The 22,917-nt window shown below is 42.6% G+C and overlaps 1 long non-coding RNA gene across 1 annotated transcript in view; it reads right to left on the bottom strand.

Moving 5' to 3' along the window:
- LOC118511491 overlaps positions 1-22,917 on the bottom strand; it is an 84,475-nt gene that overhangs the window by 2,932 nt on the left and 58,626 nt on the right. The window contains exon 3 of the long non-coding RNA XR_004906155.1: positions 12,218-12,257. This is a non-coding gene — a long non-coding RNA (uncharacterized LOC118511491). The remainder of the gene's footprint in view (positions 1-12,217; positions 12,258-22,917) is intronic.

The raw sequence follows: 22,917 nt of genomic DNA, 5'->3' as shown, positions 1-22,917 counted from the left end.
GCCCGAACGGTAGGCAATTGGCAGTACATTTATCGTTCGAAACGAGCGCATTTGATTCATCGGTTGAATAGCTTAAGGCGCATGATTATGTTGCGAGCTGTGCTGTGCTTAAGCCAAAGAAATAGAGCACCGGATGTTATTCCGGTACCGATTTGGTACGCTAAGGTGAAAACTTGGCTTCAGGCTTCAGAGCACAATGAAGATGTGACTGCGGTTAACTGCCTTTTGGCCGGTTTTGTGTGCATACCGGTTGACTTTAATCTTGGTGTGTGGATTTCGACTGCCGCTTGGGATGATGGTGACTAGGCGAACTAGCGAGTAGCAGCAAACACCACCAGGGATAATTGTCAACTAACGGACAATTCAGTGTGTGTGCGTGTGTATACTGAGGCAAAGGGACGGTTGGTTCGAAGTCGGTCGGATGTCCACATTCCCGGGAAAACCGTCAGCCCAGGAATGCGTGGCTGCGATTGCAAATGCAATTTATAAATATACGCATGAATAGCCTCCTAATCACATGCTTATTGTGGAAATATCTCTGTGTGTATGTGGCAGTGTTTGTGCACTGCATCCCGGGGAAAAGCCCTCGGTCACCATACGGGTAGAAGACCTTTGGCATCGAGCCCAAGCCAAAGGTGACCACAATTTATGATACGTGTTAATATTTGAAATCATCCGATCGATCCCTACCATCGTATCCGGCTGGCAATGGCACACAACGGTAAGCACCGGGTGAAACCCCGTACGACAAATGCACCGTGTCGCATGGTGCATTTTGATGCAATTAAAGTGGCTTCATTGAGTGCGGAGAAATAGCTCCACCATGGTGTGCGTATGTGTGTGTGTTTGTGTGTGCTTGGAGTTGAGCGTTGTCGCCAAGTCGTTTGCAATCAGCCACCGGAAGCGTTATGCCTTCGATCGCCCGTGCAACCGTAGATTAATCCAATTGTGCATGCAACGGTGGGCGTGTGTGCCTCCGTGCGCTACAGTGCAAACTTGAAGTTCAATTTTAAATTGGCATGCAAAGGTGAAAACATCCCCTTTGGCCAGGTCGTTTCATCCGCTCTTCCTCGAAAGTTGCACAAACATCCACACATACACGTGTGTGTGTGTGTGATGGGGTCAATAAAATGAATATGATTGTATTGCAATTAAATCGATTGATTTTAAATTGCATTACCACCGTTCGATTTGCTTCCGAAATGCCGAAAATCGCAAACCGAGCCACCAAACCATCGGGCGGATCACGGTTTCGGAAATTGCGGTCCAGCACGGTGGTTTGCTGTACGCGGAGCTGGAGGGTTTTGCGAATCTCATCTGCATAATCGATAAGCAGCTGCAGACGGAGCACGGAACGGGCCGCACGTGCCGGTGTGTCGTAAGCGTTTTTGTGCGCCTTAGGCGATCGATCTTTGGTCACTTGTGGTTGTGCCGTAGAGTCTTGATTTCCCGGGAGCGTATGTCGAGTGGCCGTGTGTTATGATATGTCCCACACATCGATAAACAAACCAATGCGCACGGGTTGAGTTAAGCGATTCAGGGCCGAACAATATGTTGTTGTTGATGATGATGGTGGTGGGTTTAAGGGGCCGGAGGAAGGTGCATATTTGTGTGATGTGAAGAATTTGTCACATCGTTACGCAGCGGAACGTTCCGGAAGGGTGTGAATTTCGATTAGGAAATTATCTGCATTTTACCCCGCAGGCTTTTGTTTCGGCCAAAGATGAAGTCAATACGGCGGTGGCTTGTGATTAGCTGGGTGTTGGTCGTTGGCAACATCATTAGTAGGTGAGTCGGCGGTGGTTATTAACTGTCTCGGTGGATAATTAGATTTGGTAGCTTTTCAACGTTGGATATGCACACCCGTTTGTTAAAGTGATGCATCGAATTACTTCCTTACATTAAAGCTCAAAAAAGTCTTTTTCGATTTGAAGACTAGCTTTTGGAAAATAGTCAAACAGCAGGCACTTAAATCGATATTTAGTCGTATCTACTTAAGTAAGAGACTGAGAAACAGACGAGAATAAAAAATATCAATTTGCGCCGATCTTCTCACGACAGGACCGTGGCTCAAATCGCATCTGGACTGTCTCCCCATACACATGACTGACAACTGTGTTACGGGTACAGTGAAGTCACAGAAAGCCAGGTTGTAGTGCCAAGGAAGAAGATACAAACGCATTGAGCAATGAAAAAGTGTTTGAAGAATCATTACATCGATAACGATACTAAACTATGAATTTAACTAGAGAAACTTAATTGAAAATAACAATTGCAATAGACTGACTGTGGCAACACACTATATCATACCAGCGATACACAAAGATATCATACCAGCTAGTATTATATCATCCCAAGAATAATGCAAAAAAGCAGAGCAAACCCACTTTTTCCAAACCAAAGTGCTATTAATTAAGCCATTAAAATGAAATCCACGTTCAGATAATCACAATACTTTCGCTAGCCATCGTTCCCCTAGAAATTCCCACCCCGATTGATTAATCACTGAGCCCGCTGGCAACCAAAGAAGGGGTAATAAAAGTAGACAGGTTTTGCAGATGAATTCATCATCATGTCGGTTTTTGTTGAATAAATTACAAACTACTAACAATCGAGCAGAAAAAAAAACCCGTACGATACCCATTGTACTATGGTTTGGTTGATGAACCAAATTTATTGCCTGTTTTCATTTTGCATATCGAATGTGCGCCTTTTCTTTTATTTTGGCCTACCTTTGCGGTGAAGAGGAGGTTAAAAATCCGATTCGCGTTGCTTTGCTGCAATAATTCGTCATTTGTGTCTGATTGCATTGATTGGTGGGCAAGTTATGCGGCCCGAAAAATAACAGAAGCACACCGAAAAGTAAACTGTAATATACCAACATTTTTTCCCTTGCTCGGTGTATAAAAAGGGTAGTAATAGGTTGATAGTTGGTTTACGCTAGGACCAATATCCGGTTGCTCAACAACGCCACCCAAACGCATCACCACCGGCTGCGAGGGTTGATATTGAATTTGAAAAATGAACATTTTTGAGGTTACCACTTTTTCTACCTCATTCTCCCACTCTGCTCGCTATTGTGAACAAAAAAAAAAACCTTTTCAATCCCGCCGCACTGGGGGAGGTCGTTGAAAAATTCCAGGTTAATCCTGGACGAAGGATCACCAGGCGAGAAACGGTCGTTAAAATATGGCCAATTCATTTTCGGGGCACATCCTTCGACAGAATCTCGTGTATCCGTGTTACGCGCCTGAAAGCGGGAAATAAAGTGCGAGGAAATAGGACATGCATACACACACACACACGCGCACTCACCCACAGGCAGAGTGTAAAAAAAAGAAATTTATCATTCAGTGCAAATTATGACGAACGATTTATCACAAATCTGTAATTTATCAAACCAAGCTGCCAGGCCGAACCGCCGCTCTGGGTACTCTGGGTTTTGAGTAGGGGTTCGTCGTTGCCATCGTTTGACGATATCGGTTTTGGGATGAATTTTGAGCCCTACATCCACAAACAACTCACACGTACGCACACATAAAAAAGGGATTTATGGGCATGGAGCGAGAGAGAGAGAGAGAGAGAGAGGGGATGACCCTATTCACTATGCCAAAGGCTGATCTGGTTAGCGAGAAATGCGCTAAGAGCTTTAAATGTGTTCCTTCTCCATCAGTTTGCTGGTTCGAATCGATTCGCAGCTTTAATGGGCTGTGCTTGTATTTAGACAATAAAGAGTAGTTAAGCTCGTGATAATGAAAGTTGTAATTAAATTGGCACCGAATCGAATACTATTCTTGCACGAAATTTCATTTTAGCCTCATTTCGCCCCCAAAAGTGTCCCGTTCCAAGGCAACGGAAGGACAGCGATGGGCGCGCGAGTAATTTGTTTTTATTGCATCCTGTATGACGACCGTCAGTATCATCATCGAGAACTCATCGTGAACGCAAACACCCTAGAAAGAAGATGGTCACACTGTTTGCTGCCGGCAATTTTTACCATCTTAGCTGTCCAGGAATCCCTTTCTTCAAGGATTCCCCAAAACAACGAAGATGACTTTCTCCTTCGCTTTACGTCGGATCGCTTTGCTTCGTACCGGAGCACCATAGCCGGACGCGAAATATTTATTTACGTCTCATAAAAAGTAATAAAAGCGTGCAGCGAACAGTGTGTTCCAGCCCACCCAGCTTTGGAGGATGGCCGTGTTTGGGAAATAAACAAAATTATTACTTTGTGCCGCTGGCCAGCCTGTCGGGAGTATGGCCGGGGAATTCACCACCCACCCACCGCCCGACAGTCGAAATTGTGTTGTGCCTTCGCTGTTGTGTCGTAAAATTGTCCCGAATGGCGCAATTAAATCGATTGCTTAGCACTAAAGTTCCTCAAGTGGCCTGAGGGCCCAAACTGGCCCTCAGTAAAGCTAACTTCTTTCGGGGCTGTCGTTGTTGGACAGCTCCCACAAGCTCGGAGGGAAATCAATCACATACGGATCTCCTTCCTGCTACATCGATGGCGTGGATGTGTTCCATGCACAAAACACAACGTGACTTAGCAGTACGTCCACGTGCTCCCAAATATCTTTCCTGGATTGGGGGAACAACACATACAAGCGGAAATCTTCAAGAAAGCAAACCAACAGCGAAAAAAAAAGCGAACCTTTTATCGCATTTTCCTGTGGCAGATTTTCGGTGAGGTGTTAATAAACGATAACTACCGCGTGATGGATGGACGTTTCGCATCACTGCCCAACGCCGGCGTGTATGCGAATCCAACTGTCAAAGTCAGTATGATCTCGCTTCCACACTGGACTGTGGAAAACCGCAAACACACTACTACTACTAGTGGCCACGTCATTTCCGACCAGTTCGCATGTTCTTCACGCTTCATTTCCTTGAAGTTTTTTTCTCTCCACCCAGTGTGTTGTAGTTGTAGTGCGCTAGCCAGTTACTGCCCACTGACTACACTGTCCGTGTAGCTCACTCGAATCTCACGCTCGGTACGCTTATTTGCGCCTGAAACGTAGGCAGTGTGCCGTACATCACGGCCCGCACAAGAACGCGTGGTAACGAATAATCAATCATTTTCTGATTATTTCCTCCCATCGTTCGCTGTGTCGGCGAGGCACTACCCTATGCCTACCGGATGGCTCCGGATGAATAAGGCCAATGGGAATGGTATGATTGAACGAACGGGCTCCACAACGGGGCCAAACTTAAGCTTCATCATCATCATTACCAGCGCCGTCGTCGTCATGCACATGAGAACGGAGAGACATTGAATGTTTTGCAGCAACCGATTTCCGGCAGTCACTATTTCACTTTCGATGCTGGTTTCGGTATTGGCCACGGCCATTTTTTCCTATCCGGTTTGTTCGAATGGATGACGGGCTGAGTCACCCCGCACTATCTCTCGTGCGCGAGCCGAAGCATTGATGAACCGTGAAGCCTTTGGGGGATTTTCTCGCTCTAATGGGAGACAAAAAGAAAAGAAAGAGAAACCAGCAACCTTGCAGCAACTTAAACCATAAAGAAGCACAACACTAGCTAACTAGACGCGGTGCCGAGAGCTCGAGACTGAGAGCTACAAAAAAAAAGAAACCCCAAAGAATCGGTCGAAGAAACATCATTACGTTTATTTTGTTATTGAAAAACTTTTCTTCCAATCAATACTCGTTTTTTTTCTCCAGCCTCGCTAAACTGCTGGTGCTTCATCGCGGTATTTTGAAGCATGTAGTCCAGGATCGTCTTTCCTTTTTTCTTAGTTTTTTTTTGTTTTTGTTATGATCTGCAGCAGGATCTTAATGTTGTCGGCTTTTTTTTTGCCTTTTCCTACTCACGCTGTTTGTTTCTGTTTGAATCATCGCGAACCACTACTAATCGGGATAGGGTGAGTAAGGCTCGCTTCAAAGCGAAAGCTTAAGCAATATTTTTCTTTAAAAAGAAAACCCTCCCCCGATATATCTCGGACGAGATCGCCAACGAACGTCGTATGGAAGTGTGAGGGAAGATGATAAGTCCCACCCTGTCGCCGTGTGCTTCCAACGAGATGGTGGAAAACCTCGGGTATAGGATAAGGGGAAAGCATGCTTAAAGCTACTTTGAGTGAAGTTTTGTTACTTTCAGCGCACCGGTGACCAAGGCTGAAAGCACTCGATAAAGACTCATTAGGAAGTTCTTTCGATTGCTTCACTACCGCACTGCTACCCGGCAGCAGCTCGGGGAGGGCAAGCGGGCTTTCCCTTTGGGCTCGCATTGAAAATATCGAAAAATGGTAAACAGAGCAACGGTAATGACCGTTTGTTGCCCGTTTTCCCGCTGGTAAGCCTACCAGATGAAATGGAACGGAATTGAAAAGCATCTCCGGAGCACGCCCGGAACGAGAAGGACTGTTAAGGGCGTGTGGTTAGGAAGGAATACCATCTAAGGGAGGAAATCTCTTGAGTTGTTAAAACCACCCATCGAAAAATCATCAGCGAATGTTAAAAGTCATCGGCGATAAACTCGATCTAGGCTGGCGGGATGTTTGGGAAATATCGAAGCAGTTTACAGGGGTTTTCCGAAAGTGAATTCAAACAATTTTAAATGACTCATGAGTCCTGGTGACTTTCACTTAAGCTGCTGAAAGTTATCAAAGTGAACTGGAATCGTAATGGAGTTAGATTGAGTTCGATGCTGCGTGTGATAACTTTAACAGGAGTGTGTTAATAGAAGAATGATTACGTTTTAGATGAAGTAGCATTGAAGAGTACTATTTTGTTTTGAAAATTAAAATATTTGCTGTTGTAACAATAAATTTTATCAATGAAATAAAAATCATCCGTCGTTGATTCTCCAACAAAGGGTATAATCAAGTCAAGGAAGCCAGAAATGATAGACTCCTTCTCGAGGCCACAGAAGAAGTTGAAGAACTATTTACATTCTAGCATGAACAGTTACTTCAGTGAAGATGTAAAAATCAAAGGCGATAATTAATCGCAAAGTACTGTGCTGCGTATCGTCCATAGTGTGAAGCAAACTTCCTGTGCGTAATTTTCATAATGCTTTTTTAGGAACAAAAATTTTGATTGATGATTGTTCTGTGTCTCGGTGGTATCTTTCTGACTTATAAACTCACCTTTATTTTTATATCAGGAAATAAAAAACTACATATTTCTCAGCCTTCATTGTAAAATAAAATCGAGACATTAAAGGAGTAAGTATAGCTAATTTAAGTTCAAACTTAAAAAAAACCCATGAACTTTATTGTCATGAACACGATTCGGAAGAAGGCTATCGTTAAATTTGCATCGCTTTTTAGTTAACAACTAAGCTAAGAAATTAAGCATACTCATAAATTGTATGTTCTTGTTTATCGAAAAAGAAGCATAAGAATTTATCGTGAACTGTTAAACACAGCTTAAGGGACTCAAATTAAAGATAAACTAAAGCAATTTGAATCCAGATAAAGAAAGCTAAGAGTTTTCCTACACAATCCACTTCCATTGCAAATCCTTTTTACCCTTTATTTATTTTTTTTATCTCCAGGGGAAAGGATACGAGCAAAAAAGAAAAGGTAAATTAAAGGTCACTGCAAAAGGATGTACACCTTTTTCTAATTAAACTCATAATTTTCCACTCGCACAAACAGTTACCCGAGAATTGAAAATGGGACAGCAAAAAAAAGAAAAAAAGGTGAATTCAAAACTTCTGTGCAAAACGTTAATTATTATCGAACACCGTCTTTACACGTTTCGTGAAACAAAAACGAGAATGAAAACAGTGGCAAACAGAGTGAAAAAAAGCCACTGTCTTTGAAGTTAGGTTTGGCACCATCTTTAAAGAGTTCGTCTCTTTAAGAAACAAGACTTGTACTTGGAGAAGAGCACCAGGGCTTCGATCTGCACCAGACCGAAGCGAAAAAAGGGCGCTGATTAAAAACTGCAACTCGTACGCGAAGAACACAGCGCACAGCATGGCTTCCGGTCACGGAAACTTCGAAATAGCTTCGCAAAGGAAGCTTCGTCACCCACGATGACGATGATGATACACGCTGGTCCACTGGCCTGTTACATATTCATTCGTTCGTTCGCCGAGGAGAGTGCAGCATCGTGTAACGGCGAGCATCCGGGACGCCACCGAGGGACGAGCACGAAACACGATTGCACCATTGATTGGCCCCGCGATGTGCACTTCACGTTGGATGGATTTTTGCTGTAGCCAATTTTGTCTTATCCGCGCCGTGTCGTGGGTTGGGTCGAGTCCGAAACCGGAATGTTCTTTGAAGGACCGGTGACTTTGCGATACATAGTCGGTGTGCATCGGAGCGGGGTCTGTTTTTTTGGCTCCCACTCGGAGTGACATGTTTTGGGAAGGAATTGTATCGGGCAGAGCGGCACACACACACACGCACACACACACACACACACACACACGGGAAAAGAGATAGACACAACCATGTATGTGAGCGTTAGCTTTAACTTTGGAGTAGATTTCATCCTCACCGCAATAAAATCACTGCCCCAGGAGCACGAAAGCGGAAATAACTTTCCATTATCTTTCATTTATCTTTATAGCCGTTTTCATTGCCTGCACGAGGTTCGTCGAATTGTCGCTCGATGTGTGTTTCTTTTCGTTTTTTTGGGAAAGGACTTTTGGGACCCCCCAAAGATCGAGATTTCATCTTTGTGCCAGGTTTGGGTGCCGGATTTTTTTACGTATTGCGGTGTGTCAATGGAGGGTAATTTCAACTTCTGAGTAGCAACTTTGGTCACCGTTTTGTCATGATGTATGTGTGCGTTGTTTGAGGCCAGCTCTCACACTCTCTTATACTCTACCGACGAACGCCATCTCCCATATCAGTGGCATCGTAATGAAGATACGTGCTAGGATTGGGTATGCGCCTCGGTTTTTTTTGTGCGTTCATGTTCATGAAAAAAGAGAGAGATGAGTTGGCTTGTTGAACGATGCTGTGTACCAGCAAAGGGACAGAAGCAGTAAAATCGCCAAGTAAGCCTTCATTTGATGGCATGCAGTTTTGCGGACGAAACGTGTACATGTTGCAGAACAAGAAAATGATACGATGGAGCTTTCCTCCGGGAAACGGAATAAAAGGAATGTTGCTCTCCTTAAGCTCCAACCCGAGAGAATTGATGGAATTGCTAAGGTTAAAGTTGAGCAGGATGACGAACCGGAAACGTCATCGGTTTGGTTTCCGTTTTTCGTTCTGTTTCTTTTTTTTTTGCAGTAATCCGGAGACAAATCAGTAAATGAGTAAACCAGTAAGTGACATTCTCAGTTAAGGGACGGGAAAGTACAATTTCCGGTTGCTTGCTCGGAGCGTTGAGGAAAAGATGAAACGGCCCAGCCCCTCGTTTGGTTTTGGTTGGTTGATTTTCTGTTTGATTTTAAATGTCAATTCACATCCCTGAACGGTTGCAAAAGCTTGTTTGAACCGTACCGTGCCTTTTTACCATCGAGCATCGAGCGTTTTCATGCTTAATTTCGAATTGGAAGTGGACTAGTTTCTGTAAGGTTTTTGATGTTAAAAGTCGTGTTTGGAGATGGATGTATTGGCACTCAAGTATCAATTGGAACAGTAGCAAAATTGTTTTGGGTTAAATCAATATAAAAGTTTTTTGACTTCACGAGAACTGTTTATTTTATCTTTCGAGTGAAAAGAGCCATAGGAACATGATAATTAGCATTTGATGAATGTATTCAGTAGTAAGACTTTAGAAGTAATAATGCAATTTTACGAGGAAACAGCAGTGAAGACCCGTTAGTATATTCCAAAAACTGGAGACACGCAGATCCTTGTGGAATGTAATATCAAACCTTTTTAAAAATATCTTTATGGGCTCTTAGTTGATAAATGTTTCATTATTAACGTGAAATATCTATGAAGGTTTATTGGAAGTGTTATGAGAAGTAAATTATGTAAAAAAAATCAACACAAGCTCAAAGTTGACATCCTTAATCTATAGACAACGTCCTTTTAGAATCCACTAACACTGCTGAGGCTTTTCCAAACCGAGGACGCAGTGGCATTTTTGTATTAATTGTCGTATTTAGCTTTTAAGAAAAATTGCATGATGATTTTTTTAATTAAAGTCGTGTAATTTGAAAAGTTTTTTTAAGGCTTTCAAATGCATTTTTTTTTATATTGCAAATAAAATTGAAAAAAAAAGAATCTATTTAAATGACTTTATGGAAACAGTTAAAAATAGAATAAATTTGCATCATTTCGTATAGCTGTAAGGTAATCTCAGGAATAGAAACTATTTGCACGATCCTCGCAAAACTTTGGAATACTTTAAATATAGTAGAATGACATCTCTTTTAACTCAAATTTAAAACGAAGAATTGTATCTACCTTCAAGGAATTGCGCTTTATTTAAGTTAAAAGTTAAGCTCTTCGTATTGCTGTCGTTAAATTTGTTTTTCTGTGCTTGGTTTTTCCTCGCTGTGCGGTTTTGACTGGTTCTGAAACCTGCTCCTCTGAGTCACCACGGGAATGATTGAGTGTGATTAGATTTTGTGGTTTTTATTAACAACGGTAGCACGGCATACGGCGCTTGCTGCCTACCACGAAATACAATTATCTTGATTTTTGATGAAGCCGATGGTACCCAGGGGCACCAGCGAAAGGAAAAGCCTTTAGTAATTACACTTTGCAAACAGTAAGGAATGTCTCCTCGTAACCACAATTTCTCCGAGTAAACAACACATTTATTTAAAGCGCGTTTCGTTTAAAATAACGTATCACAAACGGTTTCAAAAAGCTATTTTTCGCTGAGTAACACAGCTGTTTCCATCTTGCACATAATTACATGTTCAAATATCACTCACACCGACGGACAGGTGGCAGTGGCAATCAACAACCGGTACTATTATTTGCTCGTCACACTGAACATGTGCAAATGTTGGTGGTGGGGAGCGCGAGAAGGATGAACGGGTGGCCGATGGCGGTAATAAAAATAAGAATTGCAAATCACGTTTTCCTTCCACGGTGGTGGTCTGACACGTTTACATGGACCGTGTCGCTTGGTGGTGGTGGTGGTGATGGCAGTAAAACAAACAATCGCAATCGTTAGAACAATGCACATACGTCGCGGGTGGTGTAGCAAGAGAAAAAAAAAAACGAACAAAAACACACACACAATCCAAGCGCAGTGTAGCGATTTCCCACGGTTGCAGTGCAGCCAAACAAAAGGGAAATCCCGAAGGATAGGATGCAGGGCAGCAATTTCGGTGGTGGGAAAAGAAAACTCACAAGCTGACGTTGCTCGTGCCAGCGTACCGGTGTCTTGTTTTTCGCTACCGCTCATACTGCCTGAACCGAGGGAAAAGATAGCTTGAAATGAACGAAGCGAATAAATGAAAGAACTAGAAATGATCACTTGAAAAGTGCACTGCTCTTTGTGCGAGCACGAAAGCATTTTTTTGGTTTATTTTGGGTTGTGCCAGAAACACATGTACCACAAACACAGGGGAGAAACAAATATTAGACACCGGACTGCAACCAATAGAACGACGATAAAATGAAAAGAGTTTTGTGTTTGGCACAAAACACAGCAAACAGTTTCTTTTGTGCTGTTACAACAGAATAATTAGAAAGGGCAATCGAAATGAGTTGAGTTTATTCGCACGAATGGGTTAGCTGCACCATCAAAAAAGAAAGAACGTGCCAAAATTTTAAATCCTTCCCATTATGGAAACTGTTTTTAAGGGGCAGGTTTTACTGTATTCTAGAACAGTTATATAAAAGGAAGTTCTGAATTCTCAGTTTTCACAGTGTTTTTAAACTCTTTAATGTGTGCAATTGCTTAATATATTTTAGTATGAAATTATTTGTACAAGAATATTATTTTTTTTCTAGCAATAAGGCAAGGCTTTTACTTTAGAAAAAAGGCATTCGATGATTTTCATCAAGAAAAATTGTATGAACGTTAATCATAACCACATTTTTCAAAAAAACAGCAAAATATATTTGTGTTCGGCATCATTCATCTCGCAGTTACTCCAGGATACAGTGAAATGGTTGGGAGAAAGAAGTAATTATCCCACAACCATATAGCATGAAGAGTTTTATGTGGGATGAACATTTAAGGTGCACGATTGATTGTTAAAATATATGGCCAGCCCTTTTTCAACGAACGAAAACGATAAATTGCATACCTTCAGGCTTGCAGAAAATAGCACAGTCGATCTGTACTAAGGTATAAAATACAAAATCCCTTACCTTTCTGACGCTAGCAAATTGTGGTGTTGTCGAGGTAGCCCTGAAAAATAGAAATTGAAAATAAACTATTAGTTGTACGAAACTATTGGCACATTGTTGATGAACCCTCATAAGCTCTATTTATTTAAAAATAATCCTACATATAGGCGCTTGGTAGCGTGAGCCTAAAATACTTTTAACCAATACACTGTAATTAATAAACACGATCAATAGAACTTAACCCGCCATTCATTAGCCTGTCTCATTCAACCAAAAATGCTGATTGGAACCCATTCAGAACAAAATCCCACCTATAAACCACCCCAAAAATAGATAAACTAAATCTAATAACCAACCCACCCGCTAGCCTTCACTGGTATATGTTCTTTTGGGAGTGTCTACCTCCACCGGATCAAACCGGGTAGCTGTTGTGGTTAATTACAGTGTTGCCAATTAGTAGATTTAAGCGTCGGGTAGGAGAATCACGGGGACGAGAGCTGATTGAGATGTGAGTGCCATCGGAGAGGATGGCGTGCGATCATGTGTATGTCAATTTGGGAGACGTTTCGAATCCACTTTAACAAATTTTAGCCTTTCAGTAGGAGTGCGATTGGAAGTGGGGCTTATGCTTACGCATGTTGGGCGTGTGTCAGGTGTCAGAAAATAGGTGACAGAAATGCTGACACTAGCCGTTGAGAGGAAGCGATCTTGTAGTTGAGGTATCTATTAATTACCGGAATAATTAGAGACATAATTATTAACTAGCACTATCGTGCTCTCGACATCATCATAATCAGTGCCGCGGATCGGACAATGATTCGTTTCGTTCAGGTGCATGGTATCAAAGTCCAGTCCCAATCGCTCTCTCTCTCTCTCCCTCTATCATTGTATACGAAACAATCAGGCAAATTAATATGCCGACCGTCGTCTGGTTTGGCCAAATTGTATCAGAAATGGCTGTCAGTGGTTTCCAAAGTGGTAGTGTCAACCACTTAACAGATTGATCGAATTGAATTTCATACTCGCCGGGCGTACTGTAGGCTCCGGAGGGATTCATATGCACATCCCACTGGAATTCTTGCCAAAGAGGGGAGAGACGGCTTAGGAGAAAGGCGCTAGTGTCCACCGGGTTTGACTAGCAATTATATACCGAACGATTGTGCTTTCAAGCCCACTTCAGCTCGCCAAAGCGTGCGTGTGCACTAAACTACACTATCAAACTGCACTTTAATGCATCTCCGGAAGTGTGCTTGTGTGAGGATTGAATGAATGCCTGCTACACGGGAACCGACCATAAGTGCATTAAGGTTACACAAAGCTGATGGGGTAAGTTCTTAACTTGCAAGTCATCTTACTCCATCGATGGTGGAAGACAAAATGATGCAGAGGCGAAAGGCAACAGAAAAAAAGGGACGAGAATGAAACAGCACGTCCAATGGAAAGAATGGAAAGTCTCCCCGAAGGAGCGCTTCCCTGGTGAAAGTTTCGCGCCCCGATACCATTGCTCTTGCTTTAAAACCGCCAGCTAAGAGAGGTGCTCATCTTCGCGAAAAGAAAGGAACGACTTGAAGGATGGTTAAAAGTTTTTCCTTCGCTGCATCTCAAGAACCAACCAAACCCATCTACGCTGCTCAAGAGAAGCACCGGCGGCTCGTTGAGTTTCGCTACTTAAGCAAAAGCAAAAGCAAAGGGTCCAAAGGGAGTCAGCGAGAGAGAGAGAGAGAGAGAGAGAGAGAGAGAGAGAGAAAGAGAGGAGGAGGAGTACCGGGGAATGGCAAAAGACAGTTCGGCGTGGTAAGGTTAACAATGGACGAGGTTCTGAAGGATCGTTTTGAACGTTTTCATTCATCCCATCTGTTTCGCGGGTTCCCGCTTTTGCTTTAACGCGCATCACTCGCTTTAGCTAGGGTAAAGCGGATGAAATGTTGGGCGAGGATTTCGGGAACGAGCGAACGTTTTCTTCTTGTATGTATGTGCACGTATTGGACGCAGTAGCACTGTCCGGAAAATACCACTTTCGGATCGGGGTTCCGTTCGTCAGCGATGGTAGAAGTCTTCTTCCAGTCATCAAGCTTGTGCCACGTCCGTTGGTTCAAGGTTCGTGTATGGGTAATTGCTTCAAATTACATGGTTTCGTTTTTCTTTGCAGCGTCTTGCTTAAATCTTGAACCAGTGAAGCTAAAACTCGAAGAAAAAAATAGATGGACAAACAAATGAGTGCTAAGAAAATGCGGCGAATGATGTTGTCCGCTGTTTCTTCCACTATTGTTCTTCATCACCTTCAATATCTTCACCGGTCATCACCATCATCATCGTCGTCGTTGGGCCACGGTAGTGCCGTGGGTGTTGGCCACCAGAACATCCTCATAACCAAACAATTTAGGAGAAAAAAAGTCCTTTCAGAAGGTTTCGCAAGGGCAGCTTTGCCGCGAGGGAGCTGCTGTCTACTTTATCGTCGATTTACTCGCGCCGGAACACTTTTCCAACCGAAGCTGTTTGCGTTTACAATAACTTAACAAACTTCCGCCAGCACTATGCCATCACCGTTCACTTTTGAAACAAAAGCAGGGAAAATAGAAGGGAGTGGAACTAAAAAAAAAAAACCAAACGCTCATGCTAAGTGGAAGCAAAAACCTGAAGTAATCTAACCCAGAGCGGGTTGCGGAAATCTGATGGGGTTTGGGTTCTTTGAGAACCATTATCTTACTGAACTGGGTTTTCTCCCCTTTGTTGCTTTCGGTAGCGAAACAATTGCTCATCATAACGCGCTGATACGGTTGATGGAGAAGCTGCTTTCCGACGGTCAACTTCCGGACAGTTAAAGCGTTGACGGTCGTAGTGAAGCAGTAAATGTTAGCTATAAACTCACTATTTCAACATAAACCGAGTGCAGCGTTAAGTGGTGGAAGTGATGAACGGGTTGGAGATAGCATTTTATGTGCCACTGCAGATGTGTATTGTTTATAATAATTTAAGTAATGCTTCCTTGGCAAACATTTATCAGAGAAGTATCTGTGACTTCTAAATTTATGCAAAACAAATACACAGCTACTGATATTCTTTTTTCCCGGAAATTTAAGGTCACTGGGTAACGTCTGCATTTTTTTCTGTACAAAAAATCAGTAAAAAAGTCGACTTATAAAGGTGTATGCTAAGTTATAAAATTAATTTTATTTAAGTTTAATTCTTATATAAAAAAATCTTATATTATTATTGTTTAAATTTGTTAATTATTTAACGATGTCAGGGGTGAAAAGTATAATAAGGCAAATTTAAATTATCAGTATGAATCGCAGATAGTTAATCAACAATTAAGAAGTGAATAAAATATTGAATGACTTACAGAATTTTCTTCACTTTAATCTTGAAGTCACACATTGTAAAAAAGACAGAACTTGTTCTTTCAGTGAGTTTATTTAAAAGTAGTTTAATACGACAAAAAGATGCTTCTCCTCTCCATTACACGTTAAAGATTCTCTAAGCGATAACGAACCTTAACACAAAGACTATGACCACGCCATCATGCACATCAGCCATCGGTTGTTGCTCTGTACTCGAATTGCAAATGTCCCACATTACCGAGAGTGAAATAAAGCAAATTTACAATCAATTCCTCGTATACTCCCGGTGAACGATTGCTGGCTTCACTTTCCGTACGGTAACTAAGACATCTGCCGACGTCTGTCCTCCTAGTAGTCGTAACTCCCCTAGGCTATGTGGAGGGAATCATTGTGTTGAACGAAGCGAATTCATATATGCAGCATGTAGAGTAGGCCGCCTCTGGTACGGTTGCTCATGCGTGTTCTTCAATTTACCCGAAGCAGCATTTTATTCACACAACAAAGAGCGAACATGTCACAAAATGGACGCCCTTCCGTACTGGCACTGCACAAGTGAGCATAAACACACACACACACACACACACACACACACACACACATGCGAGATAAAATCTCGACTTCTGACGATATTTTTGCACGACAAACGTATGTGGCACTGTTTGCCTCCGAAACGGCAAACATGGGCGGGATGGGGTTTGGTAGCGTGAAAGGGTTTTGCTCATCGGTTCAATAAATCGAGATCTCTATCGTGTTGTACACATCGTCACAGGGATGATGCCTCTTGTCATCCGGAATGGCAGAGAACGGAGCAGCCTGGAACCATTTGTTCCAGCTTGTAATCTTTCTATTTGTTTTCCCGTTGCCCACAGAACGATACCACACGCTCCATATGCGTGCCCGGTTTGATTTGTTATTTGACAGGAAAATGTCGAACCACAGTGACAGTCAACAGAAGAAGGTTGTTCCGCCCTTTTCTGTCATCATCATTTAGCAAAGACGGGACCGTGCATGGTACAGCCGAATAAGGACGCTGTAGGGCTGTTGTTGTTGTGCGGCAAGAAGCGTCAAAAGAATTGCCGTTCGTTCGGGTTTGATTTACGGTCAACACCTGTCGATGGAGTGTTCGATCAGTGATACCATCGTTCCGCATATACAGCACCAGTAGCCGAGGTAAAATAGTGATAATGATCGTCATATTTTATTTGGTGTGGAGTAACCCAACCGCAGAAGCAGCAGCAGCGGTAGCAGCAGGTAGGTCGATGGGTGGCAAAACATGGCTAATGTTGATTCGTTCATTCAAAACCTTCGTTCACCTCCATTAGCGCAGCCCCAAACCCAATAGGAAGAGGAAGGAAAAGAAATTGGAAGGGAGAAGGCACCAAGAACACGACAGGGCATATTGTTTCTGGTTGATGAATTTTTATGTGTGGTTCTGGTAAAAGTTATCCGCATCGCCCAAGAAAGCACCCGTAGGGCATTACGATATTGGCTTGTTGTTAAGCAGTGCGTGACACGACGTTTCTCCCTCTCCTCACCTGCCCACTCTGCACGTTACTTTATTGGCCGAGAGAAGATAGTCATAATTCTGAGGTCAGAAAGTTTCATGAACTGAAGCTGCTGGACGTAACGCTGGACTGGGTGGAAGTGTGAGTGCATATTTGTCTGAAGATGATAAGCGCGGGATATGGTCCGACGAAAGGTCAGCTGGACTGAAGTAACTGGCACGATCATTCGATTAGTGACGATTTATTGCCCCTGGGAAGGCAAAAGTCAAGTCCGTCCAGTTTTCTTGTACGATTTATTCAACTTCAGAGAGAGCGAATAGGGGGATGGAATGAATTGCGCCTCGGTCCGAGGCGGTATTTCAATACACCACCAATAATGGTGGGAAGTTATCTAAACTAAAACAGTTGCACACTGGTGGATTTATGATGCTGGTGACCGTTCTCATGTGGACACATGTTTATGTTTCTTGGAGCGAAGAAAAACTGTAAGGCTGCGTGATGATATTAATTCTATCATAATAATGACAGTTATTTCGTTCAGAGTGGTAATTGATTGCACTTGAGTTTTAATTTTAATAAAACAATCTTGAGAATATGATTTGTGAGACGTTTTACAGAGGATTTAATGAATGAAAGGGTGAAATATCTAGATATAGCGACCATTGAAAATCTTAGATTGTTTTAGTACTTTTTGTACAAAACGCCTAAATGTAGGCAATCGAGAATCTTCGAATGGACAGCAATGTTAAATTCCGTTTTAATTTAGGTAAAATATTTTAGGAAGCGTCTCTTTGTTATTTCAATGATATATTTTGCTATTTTGCTTCGAAGTGAACATAAGATTCAATTATATCTCTTTTCATTTCTATAACTTCAATAGGCTTTGTCTTTTGGTCTGCCATGTCTAGATTCCTTGCAGGACATCTAGTCTTACGTACTGCAAAACGTAATGGACCAGATTCGAAACCCGATTTCGGGTGTGAACTTCGGTACTGCAATCGTCTCATCCATCGATCTAGATCTTTAATAAGGGTATAGCGCCAATTTACCTAAAAGACAGTAGAAATATGAAAAAAGGAATCTTTTTGTATAATTTTATGAATAATTTAGTATAATTTTTAAGATGACAGCCAAAGTACTTCGTCAAGCATTCATCTGATTTTTTTCGCTTTTTTAAACGCAATCTTATTGCTCTGTCTAATTAAAGCATAGGTTTTCCTATTTTTCGTTATCATACTTGCAGGTATCTTTAAATTCTTCCTCACATTAGAAACGCTTAAAAGTATGCAATAAATTACATATTTTACTACATTGCTGTTTAACTTCTTTTCCCATGAATAAAAGAAAATCACAATGAAGCTCGTGGTAGATAGGCTTGGGCCTAATCTAATTTTATTCCTCCAGCAATATCGATGACAGGTAGAGTAGAAAGTATAAATAGACAAAAAGGAAACTCTCCTTACTAATTTGATTTACTTGATTTTATTTTACAACATCTCGCCCAATGCTTCGATAGCCCCAAAGAAGGCGAGAAACATTCTCCCTCGAGGGAATTTATCATGGAATAATATTTTTTACATTGGATACCGAGATCACATCTTGCTTTGATTGACATTGCTCCCCTGAGGTGACAAGTCAGAATCACCTTCTGTTAGAACAATGTTGTTTCCAGTTTTATCAACCGTTTTCAAAAGTTTTCCGTCGAGTAGCACCGAAAGAAAACAATTGATTTTATACTTCTGAGCAAACATCATTCTGGTCCACCTTTATCTAACCCCAATTGAGTGTTTATCTTGAGCACCTTAGAAAGTATGTGCGTTTTTCTCTTCTTGTTTGTCATGTTTAAAAGCATTTTGTTTCTCCCTTTTGGTGAGCAGAGCAGCGTTATCCTTGCATTCACACAATACAATGTCGTTTGTAAGGTTGTTTGTTTACGATTAAACTTTATCCTGCACTCGCTTCACTTCTCATTTCACATTGCTCGGGACGTTTTACCCGGCGTTTGTCCCGAAAGGGATTAAACACAAATGGAAGGTGTTGTCACGTACTGCTAATGTTCTGCACAATGGCGCACGAAGAATTGTCCGTTTCGCAGCTAAGTCCCGCTCGTGCAAGGGTGCATTGTGCGTACGTAAAGCTTCAATTTAGCGCATCCCTGCACAAAGGAACTCAACCCTTTTTCGCCAGCCATCAAGGGGGGTTGGCAAAGGACGAGCAGTGCTTATCTCAGCGGGCTAGCAAAAGGATTTATCACCATTTTGTTTGTCGCGATCGTTTGTTTACTGTCGGTGGCCATTCGTGCAGCAACCATTTGCCATCAGTGCGCCTGAAAAGAAAGGCGCTCACCGTTCACAACAGAATTGAATAAACGAAAAACAAAAAATCATCCAAATGCCAACAAAGCTAACTCTCTGCTACGTTTCGTACCGTTGGTCGTCCGTGTTGGACGCCGTGGACACCGTGTTGAAGAAATTATAAACGATTTCATAAATAACACCTCGTGCCGCTTGGCACCCAGAGGGCACACTGGCAACGGAAAGTTTAAGCAAAACAGCATCATTTTTCTTCCTCGCCTGTTGGGAGGAGTTTGGTGCCTTTCTTAACTTCACCGATCCTTATTTTTCCTCGCCACACCAAAAATGGATCCAGGGAAAACCTGCCTCGCGAGGCATGATAAGCGAGGATAACTTCTTCGATTGCACTTGTTGGGCAATGGAGCAAAGCAAACTGGGAAGGCAGAAACAAATGGAGCGATAAAAATTGTTCCAAGCTGAGCCTTGTTTGTCACAAGCGATTGTAAAGCATATTTCGTAGTCGGGTGTTGAGCTTGTGCAACCAGCACGCTGAAAACTGTCAACCGTCCTGCTCACATCCGGCGGATTTGCTGCTTGACGTGTTAAGCCTGAAGGAACAGTTGGACTGACAAATGGAGACCGTTGTTTTTTTCTGGGCAGTTTGAAACGATTTTTTTTTTCTCTCGTTGAGAAGAGATGGATAAATAGATAGAGAAAACTCTTGCAAGCAAATACACAAGCCTTCTACTATTAATCCTTCTTAAAGCTCAATCGTACAGCTGATTGGTAGAAAGGCCAGTTATCCCTTTACCGATTTCATCGTTTGCCGCAGAAAGAATTATAATTTTTGCTCTAATGTTCATCCCTATTTCAAGCGAATGGTAACCTCTTGAAACTTTACCTTAAAGTTTGTGGGTGAAATAAAACAAAACGCCACGATACGATCATCCCCCTTGAGGCGTGAGGGAAAACTTAAATGAAACAACGAATACAACCGTACCGAACGATGGGAACTCGTTCAAAGTCATTAATCATTTTCAATTGTGGATTTCCGGCGTTATTTTTTTTTTTGCGCGCGGAAACCTCACCCTCCGGGCGCACACAATGTTCCCCTTTCCGAAATTGGTTGAAGAATAATCGGATCGGTAATTGGAACCATTTCGGTGTATTCTTAATTAGATTCCTTTCCCCATCAGCAGGGGCGTGAAAATTAACTTCTTCCTTCGCGTTGCAGAAGAAAGGTAATTCACCACGATGCCTTCCCACTGTCATGGTTCGTTCGTACCGATCAGTAAAGCCACAGTTAATCTGGTTCTGGAGCCTGAAAGGTATTGAGTCGGAATGAATTGGATCACAAAGGAACAAAGTAAATCGGTACAATCGGTTGAGTGTTTTACAAGCGTGCTGAACCATGAGCACGATGAGTTTAATCATCTTTGAAGCGTGATGAAAGAAGTCTTCTCGTTGGTAAACTACCAATGGGGGTTTCAAGCATGAGTTAGAAAACTCCATAGCTACGCCGGACTGCACCTCAAAACCGTCAAAAAATTATAAGAATTTGGCTTTTGTAAGTAAATTTTTCCGAAAGGGAATTTAATACTGCGGGCTGCGGTTCAAATTAAGTAACAGAATGCCAGAAATGGCAGACCGAGAACTTTCGGGGTTGTAGAGCAAAGAAAGAAGAAGAAAAAGTAGAAAGTAAATGCTTTCTTACGCAAGTTCTGTAATGTTAAATTTAGAAGATATTTCAATGATGAAAAGGACCTTAATAACTTCGCCTTTCGAATGGTGCTGAAGAATGGAAATCGAAAATTAAATTAAAATCCAAGTGTTCTATTAAAGCTACCATTTAAACGAAATAAACTGACCAGTTAAAATCGATCTTCTTTAAATTTCCCCAAAAATTGTCTCGTGTTATCCACATTTTCATACACCCAAATCCATTCAAACAGTCCACGTTATTGTGGGTGAGGACATTTTCGGACGGCTCTAGACGCAGCAACACCAGTCCCAAAAATAAACACGGAAACATCCAGAAGGAGCACGACGGAATGCACTTAAGCGGAAATCCTCCGCTGAGACATAAAAGATAATCATCTCGAGCAACCATGCCGGCGCCTTTTGATGCGAAACGCTCACCAGCGCGCGAAAGGGGGCGAAGAACGTTAACTCGGGTGAGGATGGGCCCAATCGCGTCGGTAACGATTCCTCTCCGTAAGCAAACGGCTTCAGCAGATCCGTTCCGAAGACCGAACCCCACCTAAGGAAGGACGAATCTCGTTTAAGGATTCCATCCACCTACTTAGCCTTTTTAGCTGGCGATGAAGCAGAACGAGGACCTCGCCGGTTTGCCGGACCAATCTCGGTGTGCTCTTCGATCGCGGACAAACCGTTTTTCCCTTTAACCGTCACCCTTCTTCACATCCTCCCGCCTGCACGGTGCTACCCTTAATGGAGCACACTGAAGAAAAGTGCGACGAACGTCCTTAGGCCATCAAGCCACCGAGTGGATTTGACAACGAACCGCACGTTGACGATGCGCTGCAGACATCGTCCACGAAGACGACGACGACGACGACGATGTGGCGTACACACATAATGAAGAAAATTAAAAAAGTCATAATCCTTTCCGACTGTCTTTGCGATGCTATTACGCGAGCGCACCGTACTGTGGTGCTACGGGTGGCTGCTCGTTTTTCGGTGAAAAGTGGATTTTCATTCATTTCAGCTGCAGCTCCCGGTACTCAGCATCTGCTACCCCGGCCCTGGGCCCTCTCGAGGATTATATTCTTTGGTGCAGTGCGAAGCAAGTAGTTTCTTCAACACCGTGTGTCTCCCGGCACTGCACTCGCTGGCGCTTCTTTAGAGGAAGATGTTTTTTTTTTGTTTTCAGCTTTTTCCTCCATTACTACCGGCCCTTCCGCGAACAGCAAAGATAGCACTCGGAGTAAAAGAAAAGTGAAAATGCATTTTTTTTCATTCTACTGAGCGCCCGGGGGATACTGCGGGATAGAAAATGTCACGTCCACTTGGTCAGATTGTTGGTCGGTTCGGATGGTCGCTTAGCTTATTGGATTGGTGGATTGGAAAGAGCGATGAATTTCCGCTGTCGGGAAATGCACAACAACCAGCCGGCTTCTGGTGGAGAAGAACAGAGACACACACACACACATATACAAGAAAAAAAAACAATCACAAAAAGGATAGTGAAATAATTGTAGGTGGCAAGTGAACGTGACAAGTCGTCCATCGTTTTCGAGCATCCTGCAGCTAGGGCTGCACCGTACTGCACTGCACTACTACTGTGCTAATCCTGTGTCAGTACCAGCTTCCAGAACAACTTCATCAGGACACTACGGTACAGCGTGAGGAATAATTAAAGCTCGCAAGACTATACATTCAGACACTGAGTCACTAGCCAGTGGGTGGGTGTGTGTGGTTCGGATTTAGGGCTTTTGGCTGACTGCAGCTCGCTTGAAACATAGAGAGAGAGAGAGAGACCGTACTTAATTGGAATGCACCTTTTAAACATTATTATCTTGTATCAGATGTTTCGACATGTACGCCGTTTGCACGCGATT

Source organism: Anopheles stephensi, chromosome 3 (genome assembly GCF_013141755.1).
Source record: "Anopheles stephensi strain Indian chromosome 3, UCI_ANSTEP_V1.0, whole genome shotgun sequence".
Taxonomy (NCBI): Eukaryota; Metazoa; Arthropoda; class Insecta; order Diptera; family Culicidae; genus Anopheles; species Anopheles stephensi.
Note: the sequence above shows the minus strand (reverse complement) of the source record. Positions and strands in the feature narration are given on the sequence as shown.